The 24491-nt window shown below is 37.4% G+C and overlaps 1 long non-coding RNA gene across 1 annotated transcript in view; it reads right to left on the bottom strand.

Moving 5' to 3' along the window:
• LOC150098194 (uncharacterized) overlaps positions 1-11312 on the bottom strand; it is a 32779-nt gene extending 21467 nt beyond the window's left edge. The window contains exon 1 of the long non-coding RNA XR_016549580.1: positions 11022-11312. This is a non-coding gene — a long non-coding RNA (uncharacterized LOC150098194). The remainder of the gene's footprint in view (positions 1-11021) is intronic.
• Positions 11313-24491: the final 13179 nt, after the last annotated feature.

The raw sequence follows: 24491 nt of genomic DNA, 5'->3' as shown, positions 1-24491 counted from the left end.
TGAGACTGATAATACTCGACTCTAACCAAGGTGTTCTGTTAAAATTTCAGGATTTGTGAAGTGTTCCATCGTAGGAAAAATTTGAGAAATGCTGATCTATATGGATCACATTATGAGAAAAAGCGACATTAAACCTAATGTCAGGATTGGAAATATCAAATTTAGCTCTTTGCTTTAGCCAGATGATATATTTCTAAACAAATCCAGCACATTGCCAAGATTTTTTAACTAAACTGAATGACAGTTGCAATAAATTTGGTTTCACATTCAGCAATATAAAAACCAAAACTACAACAAGCAGGATTACAGAAAACATTGACTGCATTCTCATTGGAAAACCAACAGATTAAGTAAACTAATTCAGCTAGTAGGACACAATTTTTAGAAAGAATGGCAAATTAAATATGAAAATTGACAACAGAATAAGCAGTGCTAGTATGGTGGGGAGCCAGGTGAATATATTTATATGGAATATAAATTTATTCTTTCAGTATATATTCTATTTTTTTCAGTAATATAAGTGTCCTTCAGTGGTGCTGCTTTAGGAGTTTAGATATTGTTTATATTGTGTTATTTTTGGGTTACCGAGAAGGTGAGGTCAGAGTCGGACATATCTGCAGTGGAAGAGAAGAAGAAGAAGAAGATAAGTTTTTGGCATTTAGTTATTTAGTATAGTTAAATATAGTTTATACTTATAGTATCATGTAAGTAAATTAGCTTACAGTAGAGCATTTAGTTGTAGTAGTTCCCCGGCACTATCTGAATGATGGAGGCAGCTCCAATTACAAATGGTGTGTCACCAAGTCCTCCCCCATTTAAGGACTATATTTTGCATAACATACTACAGGATTTTGTAGCATGTATGCATCCCAGCAAGTGGATATGTTGTAGGTGAGAGAAAGGGGGGTGAGGTACATACATGTGCAAAATGTAGGCAATAGAAAGAACTTAGTGAGTTAGAGATTACCATAACTGACCTCACCGGGGCAGGAGAATCTCAACCTAGAGAGACGAGTAGTGTGATAGAGGGTGAGAACAATAAGCGAAACATGAATGATAAAATAAGAGCGGGAAGTGTGGAGAGTTTGAATGACTGTGAAGTTTTCGGAAATGGTCTTAATTGGGAGGATGAATTGCAAGCAAGAGTGGCTAACTTGCAAAGAGAGAGAGATAGATGAGCTGAAAGAGGAGGTGGAATGTCTTGGGAATGAGAAGTGTGAAAGATGAGATTAAGCCAGTGGAAGAGATGAATGCAAGGCGAATCAGAGTAGGAGTGAGAGAGAGAATTATGAGAATGATAGAACAGGAGAGAAAGAATGAGAAGAATGTGAGGGTGTGCTGCTGGAACCAGAGATAGAGTGATGCTAGGATGGCAGGTAAGTAGGTGAACACATAGAGAAAGTGTTGGGGGGGGGGGAGATATATATATATATATAGAGAGAGAGAGAGAGAGGGATGCACGTGAGCAATCAAGGAACAGAGTGGTAAGAGGTGTGATGTATGGAGACTCAACGATTCATGGTGTTCAAGACAGGATGTGAGAGGAGTGTTTGCCTGGAAGAATGACAGAAAGTGTGGCTATGGCAATTAAGCAGGATGAAAGAGTGGATGAGATGATTGTGATGGTGGGTACGAATGACCTGAGAAGCAGTGTAAATTGGGTGGCGAGAGATCTGAGATTCATGCTTGAGGTTGTACAAAAGAAAACACAGAGAGGAAAGATAGTGTGTGTGTGTGTGTGTGTTGCCCAGGTATAATAATGATGAGCTGAGCAGAAGAGCAGTAATAAAGAATAACATAATAGCCAGAATGTGTCAGAAGAGATGATTGTAATATGTGGATGCTTGGAGGGCATTTGAGGACAGAAAGGAACTGTATGCAAGAGACCACTTGCATTTGAATGAGGAAGGATGCAGGCATCTGGAGAGATTGCTGTTTTTGAACGAGTTGGTGTGTCAATGCAAGGAAAGTAGAATTCCCATGGTGGATGGCAGCAGGGGTGGCCTCTTGTGAGAATAGGTGCTTGGGGGAAGGGAGACAACATCAGGCAACACTGAGTCCAGTGGAGCCTGGAGGGGATAATGATAAGTATAGAAACATTGACATTTTTATGCTTTATACTAATGCCAGGAGTATCAGAATAAAGGAGATGAATTGGTGGTGCTGATAGCATCAGCCTGGCCAAAGATTATTGGGATCTTTGAGACATGGTTGACGGAAGATGATATAATAACAGAAATAGAAGGGTACAGCATTTTTCAGCAACATAAGAAGGGGAAAATGCAGTGGTGAAGTACTGCTTATGATAAGTGATGACTTATGTTCTCTAAGAGTGGAGGCTTTGGAAGGCAGTGACACTAATGGTTTTGAAAGCATATGGTGTAAGGTAGACAAGATGTTTAGTGGAGTGTTGCTACAAGCCAAGGAGCACAGAGTGTGGGGAGCAGGAGATGTTTAAGCAGTTGTGCTTGGCAAGTGGTTTTGACTTGGAAGATGAATAGGAGCATCAAAGAAAAGGGGACGTATGTGGAATTATAAGGCAGGTGATTATAATAGTCTTAGATATCAACTTAGGGCAGTTCCATGGAGGGCGGAATTGGAAGGCCAGGATATCATTAGTGCTTGGGAAATTGTGTAGGAATCTTTGTTAGCAGCAATAGTAAGCTTATTCCACAAATGAAGAAAAGGACACAATTTGGTGTAAAGTGGATGACAAATAATATCAAACAGGAACTGCAGGTGAAAAGGAGGTTACGGAAGAGATATAAGGAGAGGCGTGGAGAGCAGATACATGACGACTCAAATACTAGTATGGTATTTGAGTCGTCAGTCGTCATGAGAAGGCGAAAATGGAATATCAGAAGAGATTGGCACTAAAATCCAAAGAAATCCTAGGGAATTTTTTAGCTATGTGGCCAGTAGGAGGAGAAATGATTGTGGAAGAATGACATTGTGGGATAAAAATGGGAATAGAGTGACTGATGCAGAGGACATAGTGGAGTTGTTCAATGAACATTTTATTGGAGTATTTCATACTAGAGAAGTAAGTTTTAATACTAGCAGGATAGGGCAGGTTCAAGATTTAGAGGAGAGTGTGTTCAAAATATTGAGTACTTTGGATGTCAGTAAAGCTGTGGGACTGGATGGTATTTCACTACGGATTTTGAGAGAATATGCTAAAGAACTGACAGCTGTGTTGACCTGGCTTTTCAATGAAAGTCTGGCTATGGGAAAGGTACCCAAAGAATGCAAGGTAAGATAGTGCCATTGCATAAGGGTGGTAGCAGACTGGATGTGTCTAATTACAGGCCAGTTTGTGTTTCATCAGTATTTGTTAAGATCTTGGAGAAATTAGTGAGGGGCCATATACAGCATTGGGCAGATAAGGGGAATGTTATCTGTGAGAGTCAACATGGATTTTAAGGGGGTGCTCTTTCTTTAGTATTATCATTGCCTTTTATAATAAAGTGACAAGAGCAGTCGATAAGGGAAAGGCATATACTGCCATTTTTTTTGGATTTTGCAAAGGCATTTGACAGGATGCTACATAATAAGCTGATATATAAGTTGCAGCACATGGATTTAGATGTTGGGTTAGTCAACTGGATTCAGGATTAGCTGTCTGATAGGTATCAGAGAGTTGTGTATGGTGGGGGCAATATCAAGGAGGCAGAAGGTTACAAGTGGAGTCCTACAGGGCTCAGTACTGGGACCTGTATTGTTTAACCTTTATCTCAATGACATTGTCAATGGATTGCAAGGGGATATTCAGTTGTTTGCAGATGATGTGAAACTGGGAAGGGTGATTAGTAATAATGTAGATGTGGCAGCCATGCAAGAGGATATGAATAAACTAGATAGATGGGCAAATGAATGGAGGATGTATGTCAGCTTAATGCAGCAAAATGTAAATCTTGAAGTTTGGGATACATCGATGGGAGGCTGCATACTGGAGGAAGTAGGAGAGACAACAGATCTAGGGATGATGATAGAAAACTGAAATTCAGGGAACATATTGAAAAGGTGGTGAAGATAACCCAGAGGACTGCTGCAATACTGAGAAGGACACTGACCTGCAGAGATAAAAGAGTTATTGTTCCATTGTATAAGACCCTGATCAGACCACACTTAGACTATTGTTCTCAAATTTGGTCCCCAGGATTGGAAGGGGATAAATTAAATGTGGAAAGGGTACAGAGACGGATAACAAAGATAGTTTCAGGACTGTACAATGTTAGTTATGAGGATCGGCTGAGGGAATGTGAACTGCAGAGTTTGGTAGATAGAAGAAGGAGAGGTGATATGATTAAGACTTTTAAACTGTTGAGAGGTAGCTACACAGTTGACACTGGGAAGTTCTTTCCCTTGGTGGAACAGCAAGAAAGAGTCAAAAAGTTTAAGGAGTGGTAAGATAGATTTTGTGTTTCCTAGGAAGGACCTCCCACAATGAGTGTTTATTCTGACTCCATGGAGGTCTGAATAATAATAATAATAATGATATTCACAATAAGAGAGAAATTAGCAAAAACACTAAATTAATTGTATCTTGTGGATTGGAGAGTTAGGTTAAAAATAACTCTTGATCAAAGACTAGAGACCACTATGAGAGTTCTGAGAAAAATTAAAGGAGTTAAATGATAGCAGAATTATATTAAAAATTGAAGATATCAGGAAGGAGCTTGACACTGTTAGCATTCAAGAATGTGTGAACAGAGCCAAATTAAGGTGGTATGGTCACCTAAACAGAATGGAAGAAGAAAGATTAGGAAAACAAGTGTTTGATTACAAGATTGCAGGCAAGAGACCCAGAGAAAGACCAAGATCTAGGTGGATTGATGCAATCAGAAATACAACAGAAGATAGAAAGACAGGGTGATCCAAAAGTCACTCATCAAAGTTGAAAGCAAGTTTCAATGAAGTGTTTCAATTCTAATTATTCGTTTTGCCTATAGATGGCTGTCTAGGGCTATTGGCCACTATTGTGTAATCTATACGCCACGTGTTGTGTATCAGGCATCCATCGCATAGTTCTGTTTATGAGGAAAGTGAAATGGTACTTTCCCAGTAGCAATGAATAATTAATGCAATGATTAATATTTTCCTGTTGTTCTTATGCAAATATTATGGAAGAGCTTCATCAGAAGTATCCTGACTGCTGTTTCTCAAAATTCGAGAATTAAAAGATTAAACACACATTTTCGGGAAACTGGATCAGTTGCAGACAAACAGCAGCATGGAAGACCTTCCATTTTGACTGAGGCTAAAGTGCAGTACATGATATGTTGCAACATTCACCTACAAAGAATTTTAGAAAACTGTCTGACAGGTATGCCATATGGTAGTACGTGGAAAGCCCCTGGATAAGGAAAAATACATTGCCTACTGTAGATGGTTTTGATCATTATTAATATTTATTATTTTCCTGACCTCCATGGAGTCACAAGACTCATTGTGGGTGGTCAACACTAGTCAATACAAAGTCTATCATACTATTCCATAAAATCATCCATAGTCAGTCTGCACGTTCACTACCCTCTCAGGTGATGCATTCCATGTTCCAACCACTCTCCATGCAAAAAACTGACTTCTTACCCTTCTATTCACCACCTTCTTTTGCAACTTTCAGGGATAGCCCCTTGTTCTTGCTCCTTTCCCTCATTCTACCATATGAAAATCAGTGTTAATACGATAATAACCCTTCAACAGCATAAATGTCTGCAGTCTGCATAATCAATGTTGTACACTCGTGATATCAGTTTTGTTATCCATCTCAGCACCCTTACCAAGTTTACATTTTTGAAAATTATGGAGACAATTACCGTGTTTAATGTGTCTAATAATTAGACACATTAAATATAACCATTATGGTGAAGCAGGCCTCTCAGACCACGCACTTAACACCTTACACCAAATCAACTGGAAAAGCACCTGCACCTTACACCGCACAAAAACCTGGTACGCAAGAAAATTTAAGGAATCCTGCGAAATCCTGATAAACCACCCAAATATCAATAACAAAGATGGCATGAAAATTTCCAAGGATCTGGATGGCACACATTCAACCTACCTAATATGAAAGATTCAACATAAGTCAGGACTAGCCAATCCGCTAGTATTAGAAACCATCCCACTCCAACTGGCTGGAATGATGTTAATATATGTATATAGCAGACAACACAAATAATAGGACTCTAGCGTTGATGTATAATTTTTTATTTTTAAATTTTTTTTTTTTCCACCAGAGGTCAGGCCAACAATTATGGTAACGGTTGGTCAGTGTCTTTAACAAACCAGTTTGATTGTAGTATAGCTTGTTTCTTATGTATATTTGTACGCTCCAGAAGATGACCTTGACATAAAGGTTGAAACGTCGAATTGTAGATTTTAGTTATATTAAACTAAAGTTTTTATTCAAACACGGTAGTTGTCTCCATAATTTTCAAAAATGCATTCGAATCACCGTGCAAGCCTAAAAGAAAGGACTTACCAAGTTTACTTTATCCCCTTCAAATCCCAATGACCAAATCTGAGCACAGAAATCCAGATGTGGTCTGAACAAAGCTTTATACAGTGGGACCAGCACACTTATCTCTCTTGGTCAATGTTCTCCTCAACATTGCCACAATTCTATGAAATGTCTTCGCAACTTTTGTAAACAACTCAGATCTTCAAATCGCTATCCACAATCACCCCAAGATCCCTAGCTTCCTATATTTCTTTCAGTATAACTCCACCAAGTGAGTATGAAGCATCCCATCTGTGGATCCCAAATTTTAAAACCTTACATTTAATTGCATTAAACTGACATCCTAATTAATATTCCAGCTTATTCAAATCCTTTTGAAGAGTAAAAACATCAGCACTATACTAATAACCCGCTCAAGATTCACATCATCTGCAAACAACTGAACATCTCCCCATAGTCTTGTGACAATATCATTGACATAAAGATTTAACAGCAATGGTCCAAGGACTGAACCCTGTGGAACTCCACTCATAACCTTCCTACTCCCTGATATTGCTCCCCATAAACAAATCTCTGATATCTATCAGAGAGCCAATCCACTCCACCTGATATCCAAACCCATATGATGCAACTGAGAAATCAACTTGTTATGTGACATCCCATCAAATGCATTGGGGAAAAAAAATGCCAGTGTACACCATACATCATCCACTGCTTTGTTACTCTATTGTAAAAAGTAACCAGATTACTAAAACAAGAGCACCCTTTAACAAATCCATGCTGGCCTGCATAAATAGTATTATCCTCCCACACTCAATTCTGTCTATGAGTTATTACCAATTTTTCCAAAATCTTAACAAGTACAGAAGAAATACAAACAGACCTCTCCATTCTACAACCACCCTTATGTAATGATACTATTATGCCCTCCTTCCACTCTCTGCAGGAACCTGCCCTATTGCAAGGCAATCAATAAACAGCCTAGTTAATGGCACAGTCAGTTCCATAGCATATTCCCTTAAAATACATGGTGAGATTCCATCTATTCCCCCTGCCTTATTGACATTTAGTGTACTCAGTATTCAGAATACATCCTCTTCATTCACTTTTAACACTTTACCACTTGTTATCCTTTTAGAAATAAAACCTGTAGTACCAGGTTGGAACACTAATAAAGGGATGATTAAATAGCTCAAATATGTTATCTGGAATTGGAGATGGGAATTAGGTGACCAATTCCCATCTCCACCCACAAAGATAATCTGTCCACTATCATTTTTCTTCCTACTTGCCATATAGCAAAAAAAAACTTCTTGGGATTCTCCTTGGATTGCAGTGTGAATCTCATCTCAATTCCAATTTTTTCTCTCTTTACAATACTAGTCACTTTCCTAATCGTTAGAGGTATCTGTGGCATAATAAATTAACAACTTAACATATAAAACCAACAGTAATAACTTTAATGAATTAAAGGTACAAATATTTCATACTGAAAGTTAACAGTTATTCCATTCCTTTAACAGTCTGTTCTACATTGAGGATGTACTGTTACTTTCAGTATGAAATATTTGTACCTTTAATTCATTAAAGTTATTACTGTCGGTTTTATACATGTTAAGTTATTAAGTCACTTTCCTAACCTAAGCCCTATATTTCTCATATAATCGCTCTCCACCTCTCTCTCTTTATATGTCTTCCATCTTTTTTTTCCATTCCTTTTTCTTCTGCAGTCCCTTTTTATTCCTTTTGTCATCCATTTGACTCCAAATCTTTTTCACTCAGGATATCACTGTATATCCCGAGTGAAAAAGATTTGATATACAATGATATACTATCTATCATTGCTGTCAACAATTTTTTCTAAGTATCTCCCATGCACTAATGACTCCTCTTCCTTCAAATTCTTTCATCCGTTGTGCTGCTGCAAGTTGGTTTCTAAGTCTATGATAGCCACCTGCCTTATAATTCCACATAACTTCCTTCTGTTTTGATACCTCCACATGCTTATTCATCCTCCAAGTCAGAAAGACATGGTCACTCTCAACAGTGGGGAAGGGGGCAAGTAGGTCATCTCAATCACAATCAGATCCTGTGATGCTATGACCACATTAGTTTTATTTCCACTGAGATTCTTTGTCTTGAGAGCACACAATTAATCTCTTATCATAAGTAACACTTCACCACCATGTTTACCTTCCCAATTGCTGCCGAAATATGTTATCCCTGTTAGAACATCCTTCTCAGTTAACCAAGTTTCACTGATACCAGCAACCATCGAAGAGACTGAATCAATCAATGCCACAAACTCATTTCCTTTATTCCTAAAGCTCATATCATATGTATAGAGAAAAACCAGTATTCTTATATCCATTATTACTCTTCTCATATTCCACCTGGCTCTATAATATAATATACATCCCCCTCCCCCTTATTTTTCAAGCCACTATCCTCCACACATGAGGCCAGCCCTGCAAATTCTACTTGTGCAATTCTAGTTCCCTGTCCAGGCACACTCACTTGCCCAGAAAACAATAGTCTCTCCAAAAATGCCTGCACCCTTCTGCATTTAAATGCAATCTATCCCTTGCATATCTCTGAAAAACTCAAACATACTCCATGCATCCAAATATTTCAGATCTCTTTGCCTGCACGTTCTCGCTATCATCTCATTCGTTACCACTGCTCTTCTCCTCCTCTCTGCATTATCATACTTGTGCAACAAACTCACCATCTTTCCTCGGACACATTTCTGCTACACTGTCTAACATCAACCTCAAATCTCATTCTACGCAATTCATGCTTCCTATCAGGTCATTTGTCCCAACCAACTCATCTCCTCCACACTTTATCCCCTCTTCACTGCCATTGCCACACTACTGTTCTACTGCCAGGGAAGCACTCTCTGGCACTCTGCACACAGTGAACAGATGAAATTACCAAACTGCTCTGTTATTGTAGTACAAGCAACTAAGGCTGCAAGGCCAGTGGGTAATGGCTGTTAACTAAGTGTTCTTCTAGCCAGTCTGTTATTTTGCAGGATGAAAAATCCAAGTTTCCTGAAAGAAAACTCTACTACCTCCACATGAGGCCAGCTAAATCACTTCAAGCTGAAGAGCCTTTATAAATGCTTGTCATGTCTTAGAGAGAATTTGAATTTAAAGACATTGTTAATACTGAATGTACTATGGCAGCGCTATAGTTAACAGAACAAAAATTCTGTTAATTGCAGAGACTACAAATAACAGAATTTTTGAAAGATGTGAGCAGGCTGCATAGTGTATTCACCTAGAATGAATCCTAGAGCTTTATGGAGATAGGATCTGATAATTATATGACTTCTTAAATCAATTCCATTTATGGATAAATCCACTTAACTTTAATAATAGATATCTGTCTGACAAGGATCACTACTCTTCTAATCAACTGTCTGGTTGGGCAACTGGAGAGATGTGGTTGAAGTCTCACTGTAGGCAGAGGTTTATAAATCTTGAAGTACTGGATAATTTTAACTACCCAGTGCGAGATCAATACTCTGCCTATAGAGACCTTAAGTGGCTTGTGAAAATTGTTCAGCTCTAGCACAGAATTTCTGGATAATATAACCCTAAGTATACACCCAGAATATTATAAGTACTATAGATTCATAACCTTTTATGGCAGGGATTCATAATATAAACAATAAAAATCCCAGAATAGCCTATATGTTAATATCTGCTGTTCTTAAGAATGTGGAACTAATTTCCTGAATACCTTTATAAACAAGGAAAAACCATATTAAATTATACTTGACAAGAAATCATATTCTTGCTTAATCCTTTATCCAAGTGTGAATAATCAAAGTTGGCATATGAAGTACATTCACAACTAGGCTAATGTCCCATAATACAAAGCAATTTCTTTCATATGTGTATAGTCCTAAGCATTATGGGAAGGGTCCCTGCCTAGACCAGTTTTGACCGTTTAGTCTCATTAGTGGGAGCCAGACCCAGGAAGATACCAAAGTCGAATTAATGCTGATATCATATATTTTCTATATACAAGTAGTAATAAGGTCTATCACCTTATTAAAATACCCTGGATCAGAAAGAGCTGTAGAACCTACTGATGTGAAGTCAACAGACGACCCTGCCAAGCAGCAGTCATGAAGGGTGCAACACATAGATAAAGAATTTAACAAGAATATTTCTTGTCAAATACAATTTATTTTGAAACCAAGTGAACAAACTTTCTCTGATCCAGTGTTTTAATAAGATGATACCTATAGAAAATATGTGACTTCTGCTTTAATTCAATCTTTTCTGTATTTTTTCTGGGCGAAATATACAAAGCACGAAACCGGTCTAGGTGGTGACTCTTCACATAATGCTTGGCTAAGAAAGGAAGTGTGCTTTTGCATTATGGGAACACTAAACAACTGATGCGAGGTCAACAGCCTTTGATTCCAAGTAGCCTAGTTGTGAAGATACTTCACGACACTTCAAACATAAATGTTTTTCTAGCAACATTAATCTCATTTCCTAAACACTTGAAATGCATTACATTAAATACATCCTACCGGTCATTTTATACTGTCTGTATTGGCTGTTTGCTTATCGTCTGCAATACCAAAACTGGAACTAGAAACTTTTTTAAGTGCTTTATTTTGGCGCTCTTTATCGATGAGGGGTTTCCATATATAGTATGATGAAGCAACAGTACAAACTACAATGACCATTAAAAGTCCATTAGACATTCCTGTTGGCCTCTTTATCATGTTGATTTCGAAACTATTTTCATTCAATTCCTTCCTTACAGCAAAATTGTAAACTTAAAACCAGCAACCAACGCATCTACTACTACCCACCAATACACATATTACATACAACACTAGAACCTGTATCATACAACTTTCCCTACATGATTTACAATTCCCCTTCCAATGATCTTAGACAAATGTAGGTTCCCTTCCAATTAATTGTTTTTGTAAATAAATAAATGAATTCTCAAAGGCCTTTTTATTCACTTATAAGGAGTAGGTGAGGCCGTTTTAGCTTTATTTAACTTTTGGAGACTGAATGGCCGGTTCAGAGATAACGGACTCAAGATTATCAGTAATTGTAAGCAGTAGCGAAGAAACATCAAACAAGTGCCATCATCTTGTGTTCCTGAACACACTATATTTATTGTCAAAAGAATATTGTGGGTTCTACAGTCGATTTTCTTGCGTTTACAGGAACGAAAATTCGAGTTTCCAGGAGGGAAAAAAAAAAAAAAAACACTTTCTCCCTGCCAGGTATCCACTAACTCGGGAACCGGTCGAAGAAAAAACTTCTAGTCGGCGACCAGAATTGAACTCAAGTCTTTCTTCTTGATAAAATTTGTACTTAAAACTATCCAAAATATGAACGATCCGTATCAATATTTATAACTCCATCATTGTATATGTGTACTTGCATATATCAACTAACGCATGGCCTCTCTTGTCATGTTTTGAATTTTTTTTTTTAATATTAAAATAGTACTTGGTGAACGTTACAGCGACAGAATTATGACGTTAAGGATTAAGTCAAAATCCTTACCGTCAAAAACCGTCCGAAGATAGATTTCGAGTTTAAGTCTAGTCGCCGACTAGAGGAACTGAGCTGATGCTTTCAATGAACCTTCCTATTTCCACTTTTGAATTATTTTCTTTCATGCCAACTTATTACAGAAGTTAGACAGCTCAACTAACTTTTACTAAGCTTTTTCGACCGGTTCCGAAGTTAGTTGATCTTTGGCACTAGCAAGCGGTTTATTCTCTCGGAAACTCGAGTTATCCGTCCCATAAACTCAAGAAAATCGACCGTAGAATTAAAAATATTGTGTTAGGATTAGAGACTACGAGATGACGGTACTTGTTGAGCAGTACACTGCAGGCTGCTTAATTAGTGACAGCCTTGGGCAGCTATCTCTGATTGGCTACCATTGGAGATTGACCTGTCCACTCAGTTTCCAAAAGTTAGATAGGGCTAAAACTGTCACGACTACTCCCTATACGGGAATAAAAGACGTCATCTGAGTTCTTTTTATTATTATATAACTGTATAGCTCAATTATGTCCTATACTGTGTGGTGTAAGTAGGATATTATTGTATTATATAATGTCCTGCTTACACCACATAGATGTAGTGTTTAGAAAAATTTAAATGCAGATCCTTATATATTCTCACGAATTCCCAACAATTTTTTTTCTTATTCTTATTCCTCCCCTCCTCTTTTACCTTGCAGTGTCAAAGTTTCTTCTACGTTTAACGGCTATCGTATCGAGGAGAGGGAGATTAGCCCCATGCCTCTCAGTCTGTCCTATGTCTGTAGATGCGTGTGTTCACAGGCCGGTTTACCTGCTCTGAGGACGAAACACCCGAGTTTCCAGGTGACAAAAAACCCTACCTCCGAATTAGACCGGCTAACTGACCTGTAGTCGAAACAGACCAGATAATTGTTCCTCACGTCACTGACGGGATTCGAATCCAGGTCTTTCCGATCAAAGGGCTTTGTCTATAATGACTGAGCTACGGAGGAATTATTTTTATAAAGTGAAAATTAAATCGTTACAAATCCCTATTTCACTTATTTGTACTTATACTTCTCTGAATCTCATTCCCACCATTTTTTCTTAGTCTCTTCTAGCGTATGTTTACATGCTTGAAAAGAAATTGCAAATTTTTTTTTTTTAATTCTTTGATTCTGTTTTAGTTTCCACTAGGCAAATTCTCCTATAATCATCCGAGACAGTCTCGTTTCCAGTTATGAAAATTCATCTGTGCTGCTCAAATTCAGTTTCATTTTGTAAAAATGGTAGGCCTGTGTAACTCAGTGGAGGTGGCGCATGCATCCTGCGCTAGGCCCTCTGATTGGTTTGGTTTGGTCTGGTTTGGCTTATAGCTTATTTGGCACAAAAATTAAAAATTTCATACTGTGCAATACTAAAGGTTACAACATTAGCATTTACAGAAAATTATAAACAATATGTATGTTTATAATATTGTTTCACAAAGCAGCACCTCTAGGTAAACAGAACTGATGCAGACGGCACAGCAACACACAAGGTCAGAGGTTATTACAGTAGTTCAAAAATAGTTAACAATATAAGTTAATACATAATATATGAAACACTAAGCCAGGGAATGCAGTATCTACATATATGTAAAATTATAATAGATGCCTTTATAGCAGTACAAAAATAGGCAAAAAAGGATTATTATACAATATGCATGGATGAAAATTAAATTTAGCAATGCAGTATAAACAGAATTTAGCAATACATATAAACAAAATCACTAGAAAGTGCACAAGTAGGTAAGATGTCCTACAGCACTACATGATTATTCGAAAAATAACATACATTTTGTATACACAAAATGTATGTTAAATGATGCAGTATCTACATATAAACAAAATTACCGCAGAGATTTCAGCAATACATAAATAGATAACTATAGGTTATATACAAAATATGTATATACAAAACAAGTCAAGGAAAGCAGTGTCTGCATCTAGTAAGATTACAACAAACATTATTATACTAATACTTAAAGAGTCAGAAAGGAATTATTATACAGCATTGATGCATAAAATTAAGTTTAGCATTATGGTATTTACATATTAACAAAATTACAGCAGGGTGATACAAATATACAACATCAAGGCCTATGGTAATACATAATTGGTCAGATTTAACCTAATGAATAATATGTATGTATAAAAGTTAAGTGAAGCAAAAAAGTATTTACATATAAACAAATTTATGGTCAAATATGTTTGTACAAATTAATTCTTTCTAAAAAATTAAAAACATCATGCAATTGCCTGAATCTGCTAGCATTTCCCTGAGTGTATATGGCTTGGTTAGATAGGTGAAAATTTCATTCCTCTCTCGTGTAAATTTTTGACAATCTATCAGAATATGATGAATAGTGAGATGTGTGTTGCATTTTTCACATATGGGAGGGTCATTGCTAAACTTAAATATTATGCATCAATGCTGTATACCTGAAGATAGACTATTTCAAGTTTAGTCGCCGACTGTAGGAACTTTTGCTAAGCCTTTCTTCGACCGGTTCCAGAATTAGTCGATTTCTGGCATGAAAAGTGGATTTTTTTTTTCCCGGAAAAGCGCGTTTATCGTCCCGTAAATAAACTCAAGAAAATCGACCGTATAACTCACATTATTTCAGATAGTAACACATCCTTTTAGAGCTAGGTACCAAGACATGGGCAGCACTTGTTTGCATCTCTTCATTGGTGGCAGCCTATAGTTAGTGATAGACATGAGCCAGCTATCTCTGATTGGCTACCGGTGGAGACCTAATGAGCCCTTCCAGGGAGTAAGAAACTCATTAAGGGAGGTCACATACCGCGTGCTTGTTAAGTACTTGTTAATTCAACGGTAGAAGCCCATAAAAGCTATAGGTTCGAATTCTCTCTGTGCATAGATGTCAGAGGACATCTTTAGGTGATAGATTATTTTAGTTTATTTACCGTATCATATACCATAGGCCACATACATACATACTGCTTGCACTCACGACATCCAGTGGCAATCCATTCCAATCACGCACCGCCCGATGAGAGAAAAATCTACCCCTCACTCCTTCTTAGCAGCATTCATTCTCAGCTTCCAATGATGCCCTCTTGTCCACTTTCTTCCCCACCCTCAATAAACTGAAAAATTCAATCAATTGAAATCCTGTATGATACTCTCAGAAGTTTGTAAGTCTCAATAATATCATCCCCTCTCTTTCTCTTATTCGCTAATGTCTGTAGTCTGCAAATTCTCAATCTGCCTTCATAATCAGTATTCCACAATCCTGATATAATTTTTGACACTCTCCTTTGTACTCTCTCCAATATATCAGAATCAAACGGAAACTTGGAGACCAGACCTCACAAAATTGTCCAAGTGAGATTTTATCAAGGAATTGTAAAGACACAAAATGACATCCTTATCTTTACATGTGAAGCATGTGTAGCTCAGTAGAAGTCAAGTTTGCACTCTACGGGGCTTGACCGCATGACGAAAGGCGTTCGAATCTAGTCGCCGACTAGAAGAATATTTTCTAAGCCTTTTCTCGACCGGTTCCCGCGTTAGTCGATCTCTACTACGGGCAAGTTGATTTTTTCTCCCGGAAGCTCGGCTTTTTCGTCCCGTAAACTCAAGAAAATCGGCCGTCGAACCACGCTATTTTCGGACATTAAAAATATTGTGTTAGGCTTAGGGACCATGAGATGGTGGCACTTGCTAGTTGCCTTCTTCACTGTGTACGGATTAATTAGTGATAGCCTTGGGCCCTGTGTAGCTCAGTGGATGTGGCGTTTGCACACCACGGCGCTTGACCGCACAAAGGAAGACTTGGTTTCGAGTCTAGTCGGCGACTAGAGGAAATTTTTCTAAGCTTTTTTCGACCAGTTCCCGAGTTAGTCGATCTCTGGCACGGGCAAGCGGGTTTTTTCTCCAGGAAACTCGGGTTTTTCGTCCTGTAAACTCAAGAAAATCGACCGTAGAACCCACATTATTTCAGACATTCAATATATTGTGTTAGGGTTAGGGACCACGAGATGGCGGCACATTTGAGCCGTCTCTCTTCACTGTGTACCGCTTAATTAGTGATAACCTTGGGCCATCTATCTCTGATTGGTACGAGTGGAGATTGAACTGCCCACTCAATCTCCAAAAGTTAGATAGGGCTAAAACGGCCTCGCTTACTCCCCGTATACGGGAATAAAAAGGCGTTAGCTGATTTTTTTTGGGGGGGGAAAGCTATCTCTGAATGGCTACCAATAGAGATTGAACTGCCCACTCAGATAGAGCTAAAACGGCCTCGCCTACTCCCTATGTGGGAACAAAAGGATTAGCTGATTTTTGATCTTTACATGTAAAAGCTCATTTCAGCATTGCAACATATACCATAGATAATAATAACATAGCTCCTGAACTTCAACTTCCTATCTACTAACACTCCAAGATCTCTAGCCTCAACAGCTTCTTCAAGCATAATCCCACCAATATAATACGACTTTGGATATGTAAATTGACTATTTGGGAAATGTTGATCAAGTATCTGCGAAAAAACTATTTAATGCCAACTATTTTCACCAACTTAAGCTGTTGGCATCTTCAGAAGATGCCAACAGCTTAAGATGCCAACCACTCCCTTTCATACACTTGAGTTCCTTCAGAAGAGGTAGCAGTGAACTCAATGTTGCATACACCAGGTTGATAGCTTTGAGCAAAATGGGCACTCAGGTGCGAGGGTGACAGGTTGTTTTGCAGGTCTGAACAACCTGTCACCCTCGCGCCATCTAGATTCAGAAGAGTTATTCTTTCATATTCATTCTTTTTTTACTAACAGCATATCGATAGAATTCTTGTTGATTGCGATTAGCTTGCAGAATCAGTTTCTTTTCAGACTCAGGCTTTGCTTTCCGCACAATAGTTGTGACTATTCTAGCTTGCTGCTTATAATTTTCGTAAGGGACATCATCCTTATGCACACTGTATTCCTTGTACATCATCCTTTTCTTACGAATCACTTGCCTAATAATATTACACATCCATTTGACTCCTAAACTCTCTGAACACACTCTGATATATCATTTAACTGATCCCACAACTCTGAACTCAGGATACTTCTCAGTTGGACATAATTTCCTGCTTTGTAATTTAGCATGTAACCTTTTCTGAATGGAACAATAATAAACTTAGTCACTTCCCAAAGTGAGCACTGCATGATCACTGTCACCAACTGGAAGCAACTTGAGTTTGAGTTCCTTCTGTCACAACATATAATATATATATAATATATAATAAAGTGAAATATATTATATTATAGTACACACAATCCTGTTAAGCAAAAGAGTAGAAAATGTGGAAGGAGAACGGGTATTGTACACGTATTACAATTATTGTACGGAAAGTTAACTTTGAGTATGAAAGAAACTGGCTCTGCAAGCTAAAGACAATCAAAAATGATTCTCTCGTCTTGTTGCACGCCAAAGAAAGGATATAAAAGGAAGAATAATTATACTGAATGCACATGATGGGAGAAATAGCCTATGTAGTTCTGTAGAAGTGGCGTATGCTTTCCGGTGCTAAGCAGCCAGCAGAATGGTGATCTAAGTTCCATTCTAGTCGCCGAATAGAGGAACTTTTCTAAGTCTTTTTTTCTACTGGTCCCCATCGATTACAAGAACGGATAAGCACATTTTTTCGTCCAGTAAACTCAAGAAAATCGACCCCAGTATCCACACTATTTCAGACACTAAATATAGTGTTAGGATTAGGACCACGAGATGACGGCAATTGTCAACTGCCTCTCCTCACCGGATGCCGTGTATAATTAGTGATAGTCTTGAGCCAGTCATCTCTCATTGGCTACCGGTGGCGTCTGAACTCCCCACCGCCCTCAGTTTCCAAAAGTAAGAGGCTAACATGTCCTCGTTGCTCTCTTTTATTGAAATAAAAGCCGTTAGTGGATTTTTAGCAGTGGATGGCAGAATTGAAAGAGTTGGTTCAACTAATGAGTGCCCAATTCTCTAAGACCTATCAACATGATGAATTCAACATTGGGGCTCAGTGCTTCCTCTACTATGAATGAAGCAACTTAGGTGAACGAGAAGATACTAGAGGTATTGCATAAACTAAATATGAATTGGGCAAGAGTTTATGATGACACAGCAACATGAATGCTGTTAGGCGACTTTGAATTTAACTGCGCGACGCCCCATTCGGCATGAAATGTCATCATGTTGTACTGTCGTGTATTTATGGTTTAAACCAATAGGGAATACAATTTGATAGGCTAAGTCCGAAATTGCAGCCCATCCTCGTTCATTCAGTATCCATCAGACTAACAAAGCAGAGTCAAAGGTCGTTATGTCACAGTCCTAAAGAACTTATTGTCACTATTGGAACGGAGTAGCTGGCAGATGCTGAAGAATAATGTCTTCTAATGTCATGCTGTATCTGCTCACACTGAAACCGGTTATACCTTACAAGGCGTATGAGAGAAATATTCGCTTCTAGTCCACCAATGCATAAATAACCTGTGTTACATTTCTGTTACAGCCTACCTCAACAGCCTGGACAGCAGTGAGCAGCCTTGGATTTCCGAAACTATCGAAGAGGATTTTGAAGTAAGTGGAGGTCAAGAAAAGGGAACCGTTTTAGGAACTATTGTAAGCAAACTGTTTCCTTATTATAGATTAGGTGTGTATGTATTTTCTTGTTAAGATTATTGTTGCATTCTCTTAATATTTGGTTATTTAAGAATTCCAGTGGTTCACCTAAACTCTTTATCCTCTAAGTTTAAAAAAAAAAATTATCGTCCTGGGTTCAATGTTTTAGTAGGAAGAATGTTTTAGAATGAATGGGTAAAGATCAGCAGACATTTAAATGCCAATGTCATAAAAAATTAGTTACTCTATTTCGATCGTTCCGAATCTAAAATATGAATGAAGTCCATCTTATGATTACTTTACTCATAGGGTGTAGTGTTCTGACCAAGTGGTGACAAACAAGCAGGAAAATGATTGAAGACTATCACAAATAGTGAATTTCACAAATTCACAAATGATTGTGAATAAAGATGATGGAAGAACAATGATATAGTAGCCGCTTGAGAATTTTTCGAAATGCAGCTTAAAATCAGCAAAAGCACTTCATCGTTTATAAATTAAATATATATTATTATTATTTTTCAACTGTTCAAGTTTACTTAATTTTTTGTATTTATTCACTGAATTATTGTAATTGTATCCCCCCCCCTGTGTTTCGTAAAATGAACTGGTTTTTAATAAAATTTGGCATTGGCGATATAAATGCCTCTCATTTCTATATTGTTTTACTAATGACATATCACTACTAATGACAGCAAAACTACCAGGCATGATTCACTCCCCCTCCTCTCTCTATAATTATTTTTATAACTTTTTATATTTGTATTCGATATTTATAGTTCCCTTTCCGTATATTTATATATATTATTTTTTATATCGACGAACCGAAAATTCGTTGTTCAGTGGTTAGAAATAAGCAGGAATTATATTTTGCTAATACTTATAAATAAAATCCAAGAGAGAAGAAACTCAGGAAGCGCTTTTGATGTTTGAGGAATAGTTATGTGATCACCCGTGGAACAGAAAGTGACGTCAGGACGCGTATGTAATTTATTATTATTATTAGTAGTAGTATTAGTATTGATGGCAGTGGTAAGTTGACCTCCCTGGAGTCATTTACTCATCGTGTGAGGTTCTCCATCACACATAGCTCATCATTCTGTGACTTGAATGCATTCACCGTTTCAGCACTCACGACGTTTCCAGGCAATGCATTCCAACCACCCACGACACTCTACCCAAAAACCTCACTCCCTTGCTCACATCCTCCTTATCCAGCTTCCAAGGATGGTCTTTCGTTCTTCTCCTGTCTCCATCCATTCTATGAAAAATCTGATCCACAATCATCTGGTAATAACCCCTTACTAACTTATATGTTTCGATAACGTGTCTTGATCGTCATTCTAGACTCGGCAATTTGAATTCCCCCAATCTGCCTTCTTAGAGTACATTCCAGAAACCAGAAACTACCTTAGTCAATCGTCTCTGAACTTGTTCCAACATCTCTTCAACCTTTTGAAATCCCGATGACAAAATCTGTGCACAGTAATTCAAATGCAGTCTAATCAAAGTTTTATACAGAGGAAACCCCCAACATTCTCACTACCCGTCAGTGTTCTCCGCATTATTCCCATAATGCGTTATGCTATCCTAACAATTTTAGCAAAATGATCCGAAATTTCAGGTCTTATCCGCCAACACCTTCCAGATCTCTTATCTACTCCACCTCCTCTAAGATATCCCCCAATCTTATACTCTGCATCCCATTCTGTGCTTTCCAAACTTTAAAATCTTACTGTCGTAGCACCATTCATTTATCCATTCAGAAAGTCTATTCAAGTTCCCTTGCAAGACTACAACATCCAGTGTACTCCTCATAGTTCTTCCCAACTTTGCATCATCTGCAAACAACTATATATCACTATTTACATAAATAACATTTACATAAAAATTAAACTCGATGGACCCAAAACATATCCCTGGGGTACACCACTGGTGACCTTCCTCCTCCGAGGAAGCAATTTACTCTTGCAAATTACTTCGATTCTAAACGACTGCATAAAAGAAGTTAAATTTCAGATACCATCGTAAATCATTATAATTTCAAGGGAGGACAGTGCTCAAAAATAAAAATTAAGGCTATTTTGTCATTAAAACGAAGTTATAAGATTTTATCCCACAATCACTAATTTGCGATATGGTTTAAAAAAAAATTCAAAGAACATAAATACTGTTAGTCTCAATACACACAAATATATATATATATATATATATATATATATTTAATAAGGTCAAAAACACATGGACTTTCTAACTTAATAAAAAGAAGCAGCATAGTAACAGTCATATTTGAATAGGTGACCGCGTGCTACTGTTGGCACGCGGTCACCTTGACTTGCACTACGTGCGGGGTCACCCAGACTTGCAATACTTGCAGGTGCAAACTTGACTTACTTGTCTGTTTGCTTACTTGGGAAATGGAGTAAAATCAGGTATAAATTGCTTGGTATCCTTAACATTTATTATACCCAAGGTAAAATACTTTCTACATCTTACTCTCATCCTGAGATTTTTATTTAATAAGGTCAAAAACACCTTATGGTAACTTGTTCTGGTAAAATACTTATAAGCTCTGTATTACTAAAATCTTGGTATTTCTAGCCTGGCTCCCACTGATGAGACTTCAATATAGGTCGAAACTGGTCTGGGTAGTGGCCCCTTGCCTTTAATACATAGCATCATACATCTCCTCCAGGAGATGTGCTTTGTATTAAGGGTAAATATTAAGAATAGTGATTAGAGCATATCCACCTTTACAACGAGTTGCCTTGACTTGCACTACGTGCGGGGTCACCCAGACTTGCAATACTTGCAGGTGCATATATATATATATATATGTGTGTGTGTAAAGCACATCCCTTTGTGGAGATGTATGATGCTATGCATTAAAGGCAATGGTCACTACCCAGACCGGTTTCTACCTTTATTGAGGTCTCGTCAGTGGGAGCCAGACCTCAAAATGCCAAGGTTGAAGTAATGCAGAGCTTATGAATTTTACCTAAACAAGGTGCTTTGACCTTATTAAATAAAATCTCAGGATGAGAAATACAGTAGATGTAGAAAGTTTTTTAACTTGGGTATATTATGTATTCAAGATACCAAGTAATTTTATATAAACTTGGTTTTTAATCCTATTTCCCAAGTAAGCAAACTGACCAGTTAGTCAAGTTTGTGCCTGCACATAGTGCAAGACTGAGGCACCTCGTGGTAAAGGTGGATTAAGCTCCGATCACTATATATATATATATTTTTTTTTTTGAAAAAACTTTGCACTTAAAATTCTGGTCTTGTCTTGTAGAAATCTGCACATTTCTTAACTTCCACATTTCATTAAATAAAACCGAATAGGAACACACGCGATAGTTCTAGCCTCCTACAGTCGATATCGTCACGTTGGGTGTATTTTATCATATCTAAAGTAGATAGTCAATTAACGAGGATAAAAGAGTATGTTCCTAGAATTGATTTTAGTTATTGAGTTCATGTGTTATTTTAATAACAATATTAAGGTTACTTCAAATAATATTAACGTAAATAATAAATAGAATTCCAAGTCCAAAAATATGAAAATTATTACAAGAAATGAGAAATCTGCATTACCTCACCACCAAAGAAATTAGGATATATTAAACAAAAAAGAGGAGACCCAGCAGATGTAACGACCCTCAAATGAACGAAAGATACCAGATCAGATAAAAATAATGGCTTTACATTTGATTAATGTTTATCATGATGTATTTTGTTGCTTTTGATAATACCGTATGAACAATCAGATGCTAATATGCTTTTTCTGTTTCTTCAGGCTTCAAAAAGACAATGATGTCCTTCTGCTGCCGTAACAAAGTGCCCAACTACGGAGAGAAATTGATGAGGACATTCGAACAGTGCGTAGCAGATAATGGAACTCTGTTCCACAAGTGCTGCCATCTGACGACAATGGAGTCTCGACCTGCGAAATGATATGACACAGTTCAGAAACAGTGGTATTACAAAATCTAAAACCATTCTCAACCAGTAAGATGGGCAGTACCGTCGACAGGGTGTAGCATAGAGGCAGCCTGCCTCATGGCGCCGCTTAATTAAGGGCGCTCTTTCAGCCATATTGCGGTAGGTGCCGTATTAGGGCAACAAAATATTTTTCAACATCTCATGTAGATGCAATAAATTTATTTGAAGAATTAAAAACTCCCAAAAATAATACAAGAGTAAAGTGGCCCTCACGAAATTTTATCATATGTGTATATATATATATATATATATATATATATATATATATATATATATATAACCAAAATCTTGTAGAAATTTATCCCAACGTAACCACCGTCCTAAGTATATTGTTAACACAATTCCTGTTAGCGTAGCAAGTACGAAACAAGTTTTTCCAAGATTAAACTGATTTTAAAAATTATTTGCGAACAGCAGTGACCCAAGAAAGATTGGTTGGTCTAGCAACTATATCGATAGAGGCGGACATAGCTTATAATTTAAATTTAGAAGAGCTTATAAACAGTTTTATTGTGCAATATCCCCATGGAGCAAACATTTAATTAATATTATTAAATGTAATTGTTTCGCATTAATGTTTCTCTCGTAATAAAACAAAATAGCAATTGGAGATTTTCTTATATTTTTGTCTTATAATACATCAGGGGAGATATTTAATTGTTTGCCTCAAGGCGCGATCTAATCTGGCGATGGTCCTGATTATTGGGGTATGTGTGTTTATATACATACTGTATATACTGTATATGTTTTTTTTTTTTCAGATTATATTTTATCAATGAATCTTAATCAAAATAATTTTGCAGTTCTATTCCTTCTGTATTTTGTACGAAGGATGACAAAAAGATCAACATTAAAATGCGATGAACAAAATTAGTTAAGCGTAGATACAGTTAACTTCAGAACGAGTTTAATTTTTTGTCAATCACTACACGAAATTAGATAAACCAGAAACTCCAGACACTAAACGTCATACTTTAAGCTGCTTCAGACTTTCAAATAAAGCAAGGTTGTGGTCTCACATAAATAACTAAAATAATTTATCACCTTAAGAAGTCCTCTGACATCTGTGCACAGAGAGAATTCGAACTTATAGCTTTTATGGGCTTCTACCGTTGAATTAACAAGTAATTAAGCAAATCCAGTAAATACAACGTAAGCTATAGCCTTTTCATGAAATCCTGAATTACCTACAATTATGACACTGAACTCACCAACTATTACTCAAATACAAAGGTGGTCTGAGAAGTTCTCCTCCTTACAATGGAAAAACGAATTTATAATTTCAAAATTATTTTTATTTTTCAACATAATCTCCCTTAAGACTAATACATTTGTTCTGGCGATGCTCCAGCTCCATTATTACGTCCGAGCAGTGGTTCTCGGTAAGATCTGATTCGAAGAAACACGCTGACGAGCGAGGAAGAATTTTAGTTTTGGGAAGCGACAGAAGTCAGAGGGAGTCAAATCTGGGGAATAGGGTGGATGTTCCAACAATTCATAGTGCAGATCCCTTAATTTTCCCATTGCCGAAACACCTTTGTAGGCAGGTGCATTGTCCTGATGAAAGATGATTTTTTTCTTCTGCAAACATGGTTTTTCTAACGAATGTTTTCGTGTAGTCTGGTTAAAAGATCGGAATCCATTTCAAGATAATTCATAAAAAAATGCCTTTTAGCATCCCAAAACACTGATTCCATGACCTTTCCTGCTGATGGAACCGACTTTGTCTTCTTTGGCGCTGAACAACCGGCTTCTGTCCATTGTTTTGACTGCTATTTGGATTCCGGTGTGTAATGGTGAATCCAAGTCTCATCCATAGTAA

The sequence above is a fragment of the Typopeltis vanoorti genome, chromosome 16 (genome assembly GCF_054136105.1).
Source record: "Typopeltis vanoorti isolate ZY-2024b chromosome 16, IOZ_Tvanoo_1.0, whole genome shotgun sequence".
Lineage (NCBI taxonomy): Eukaryota > Metazoa > Arthropoda > Arachnida > Uropygi > Thelyphonidae > Typopeltis > Typopeltis vanoorti.
The sequence above is the reverse complement of the archived record's forward strand: the minus strand, read 5'-3'. Positions and strand labels throughout refer to the sequence as shown.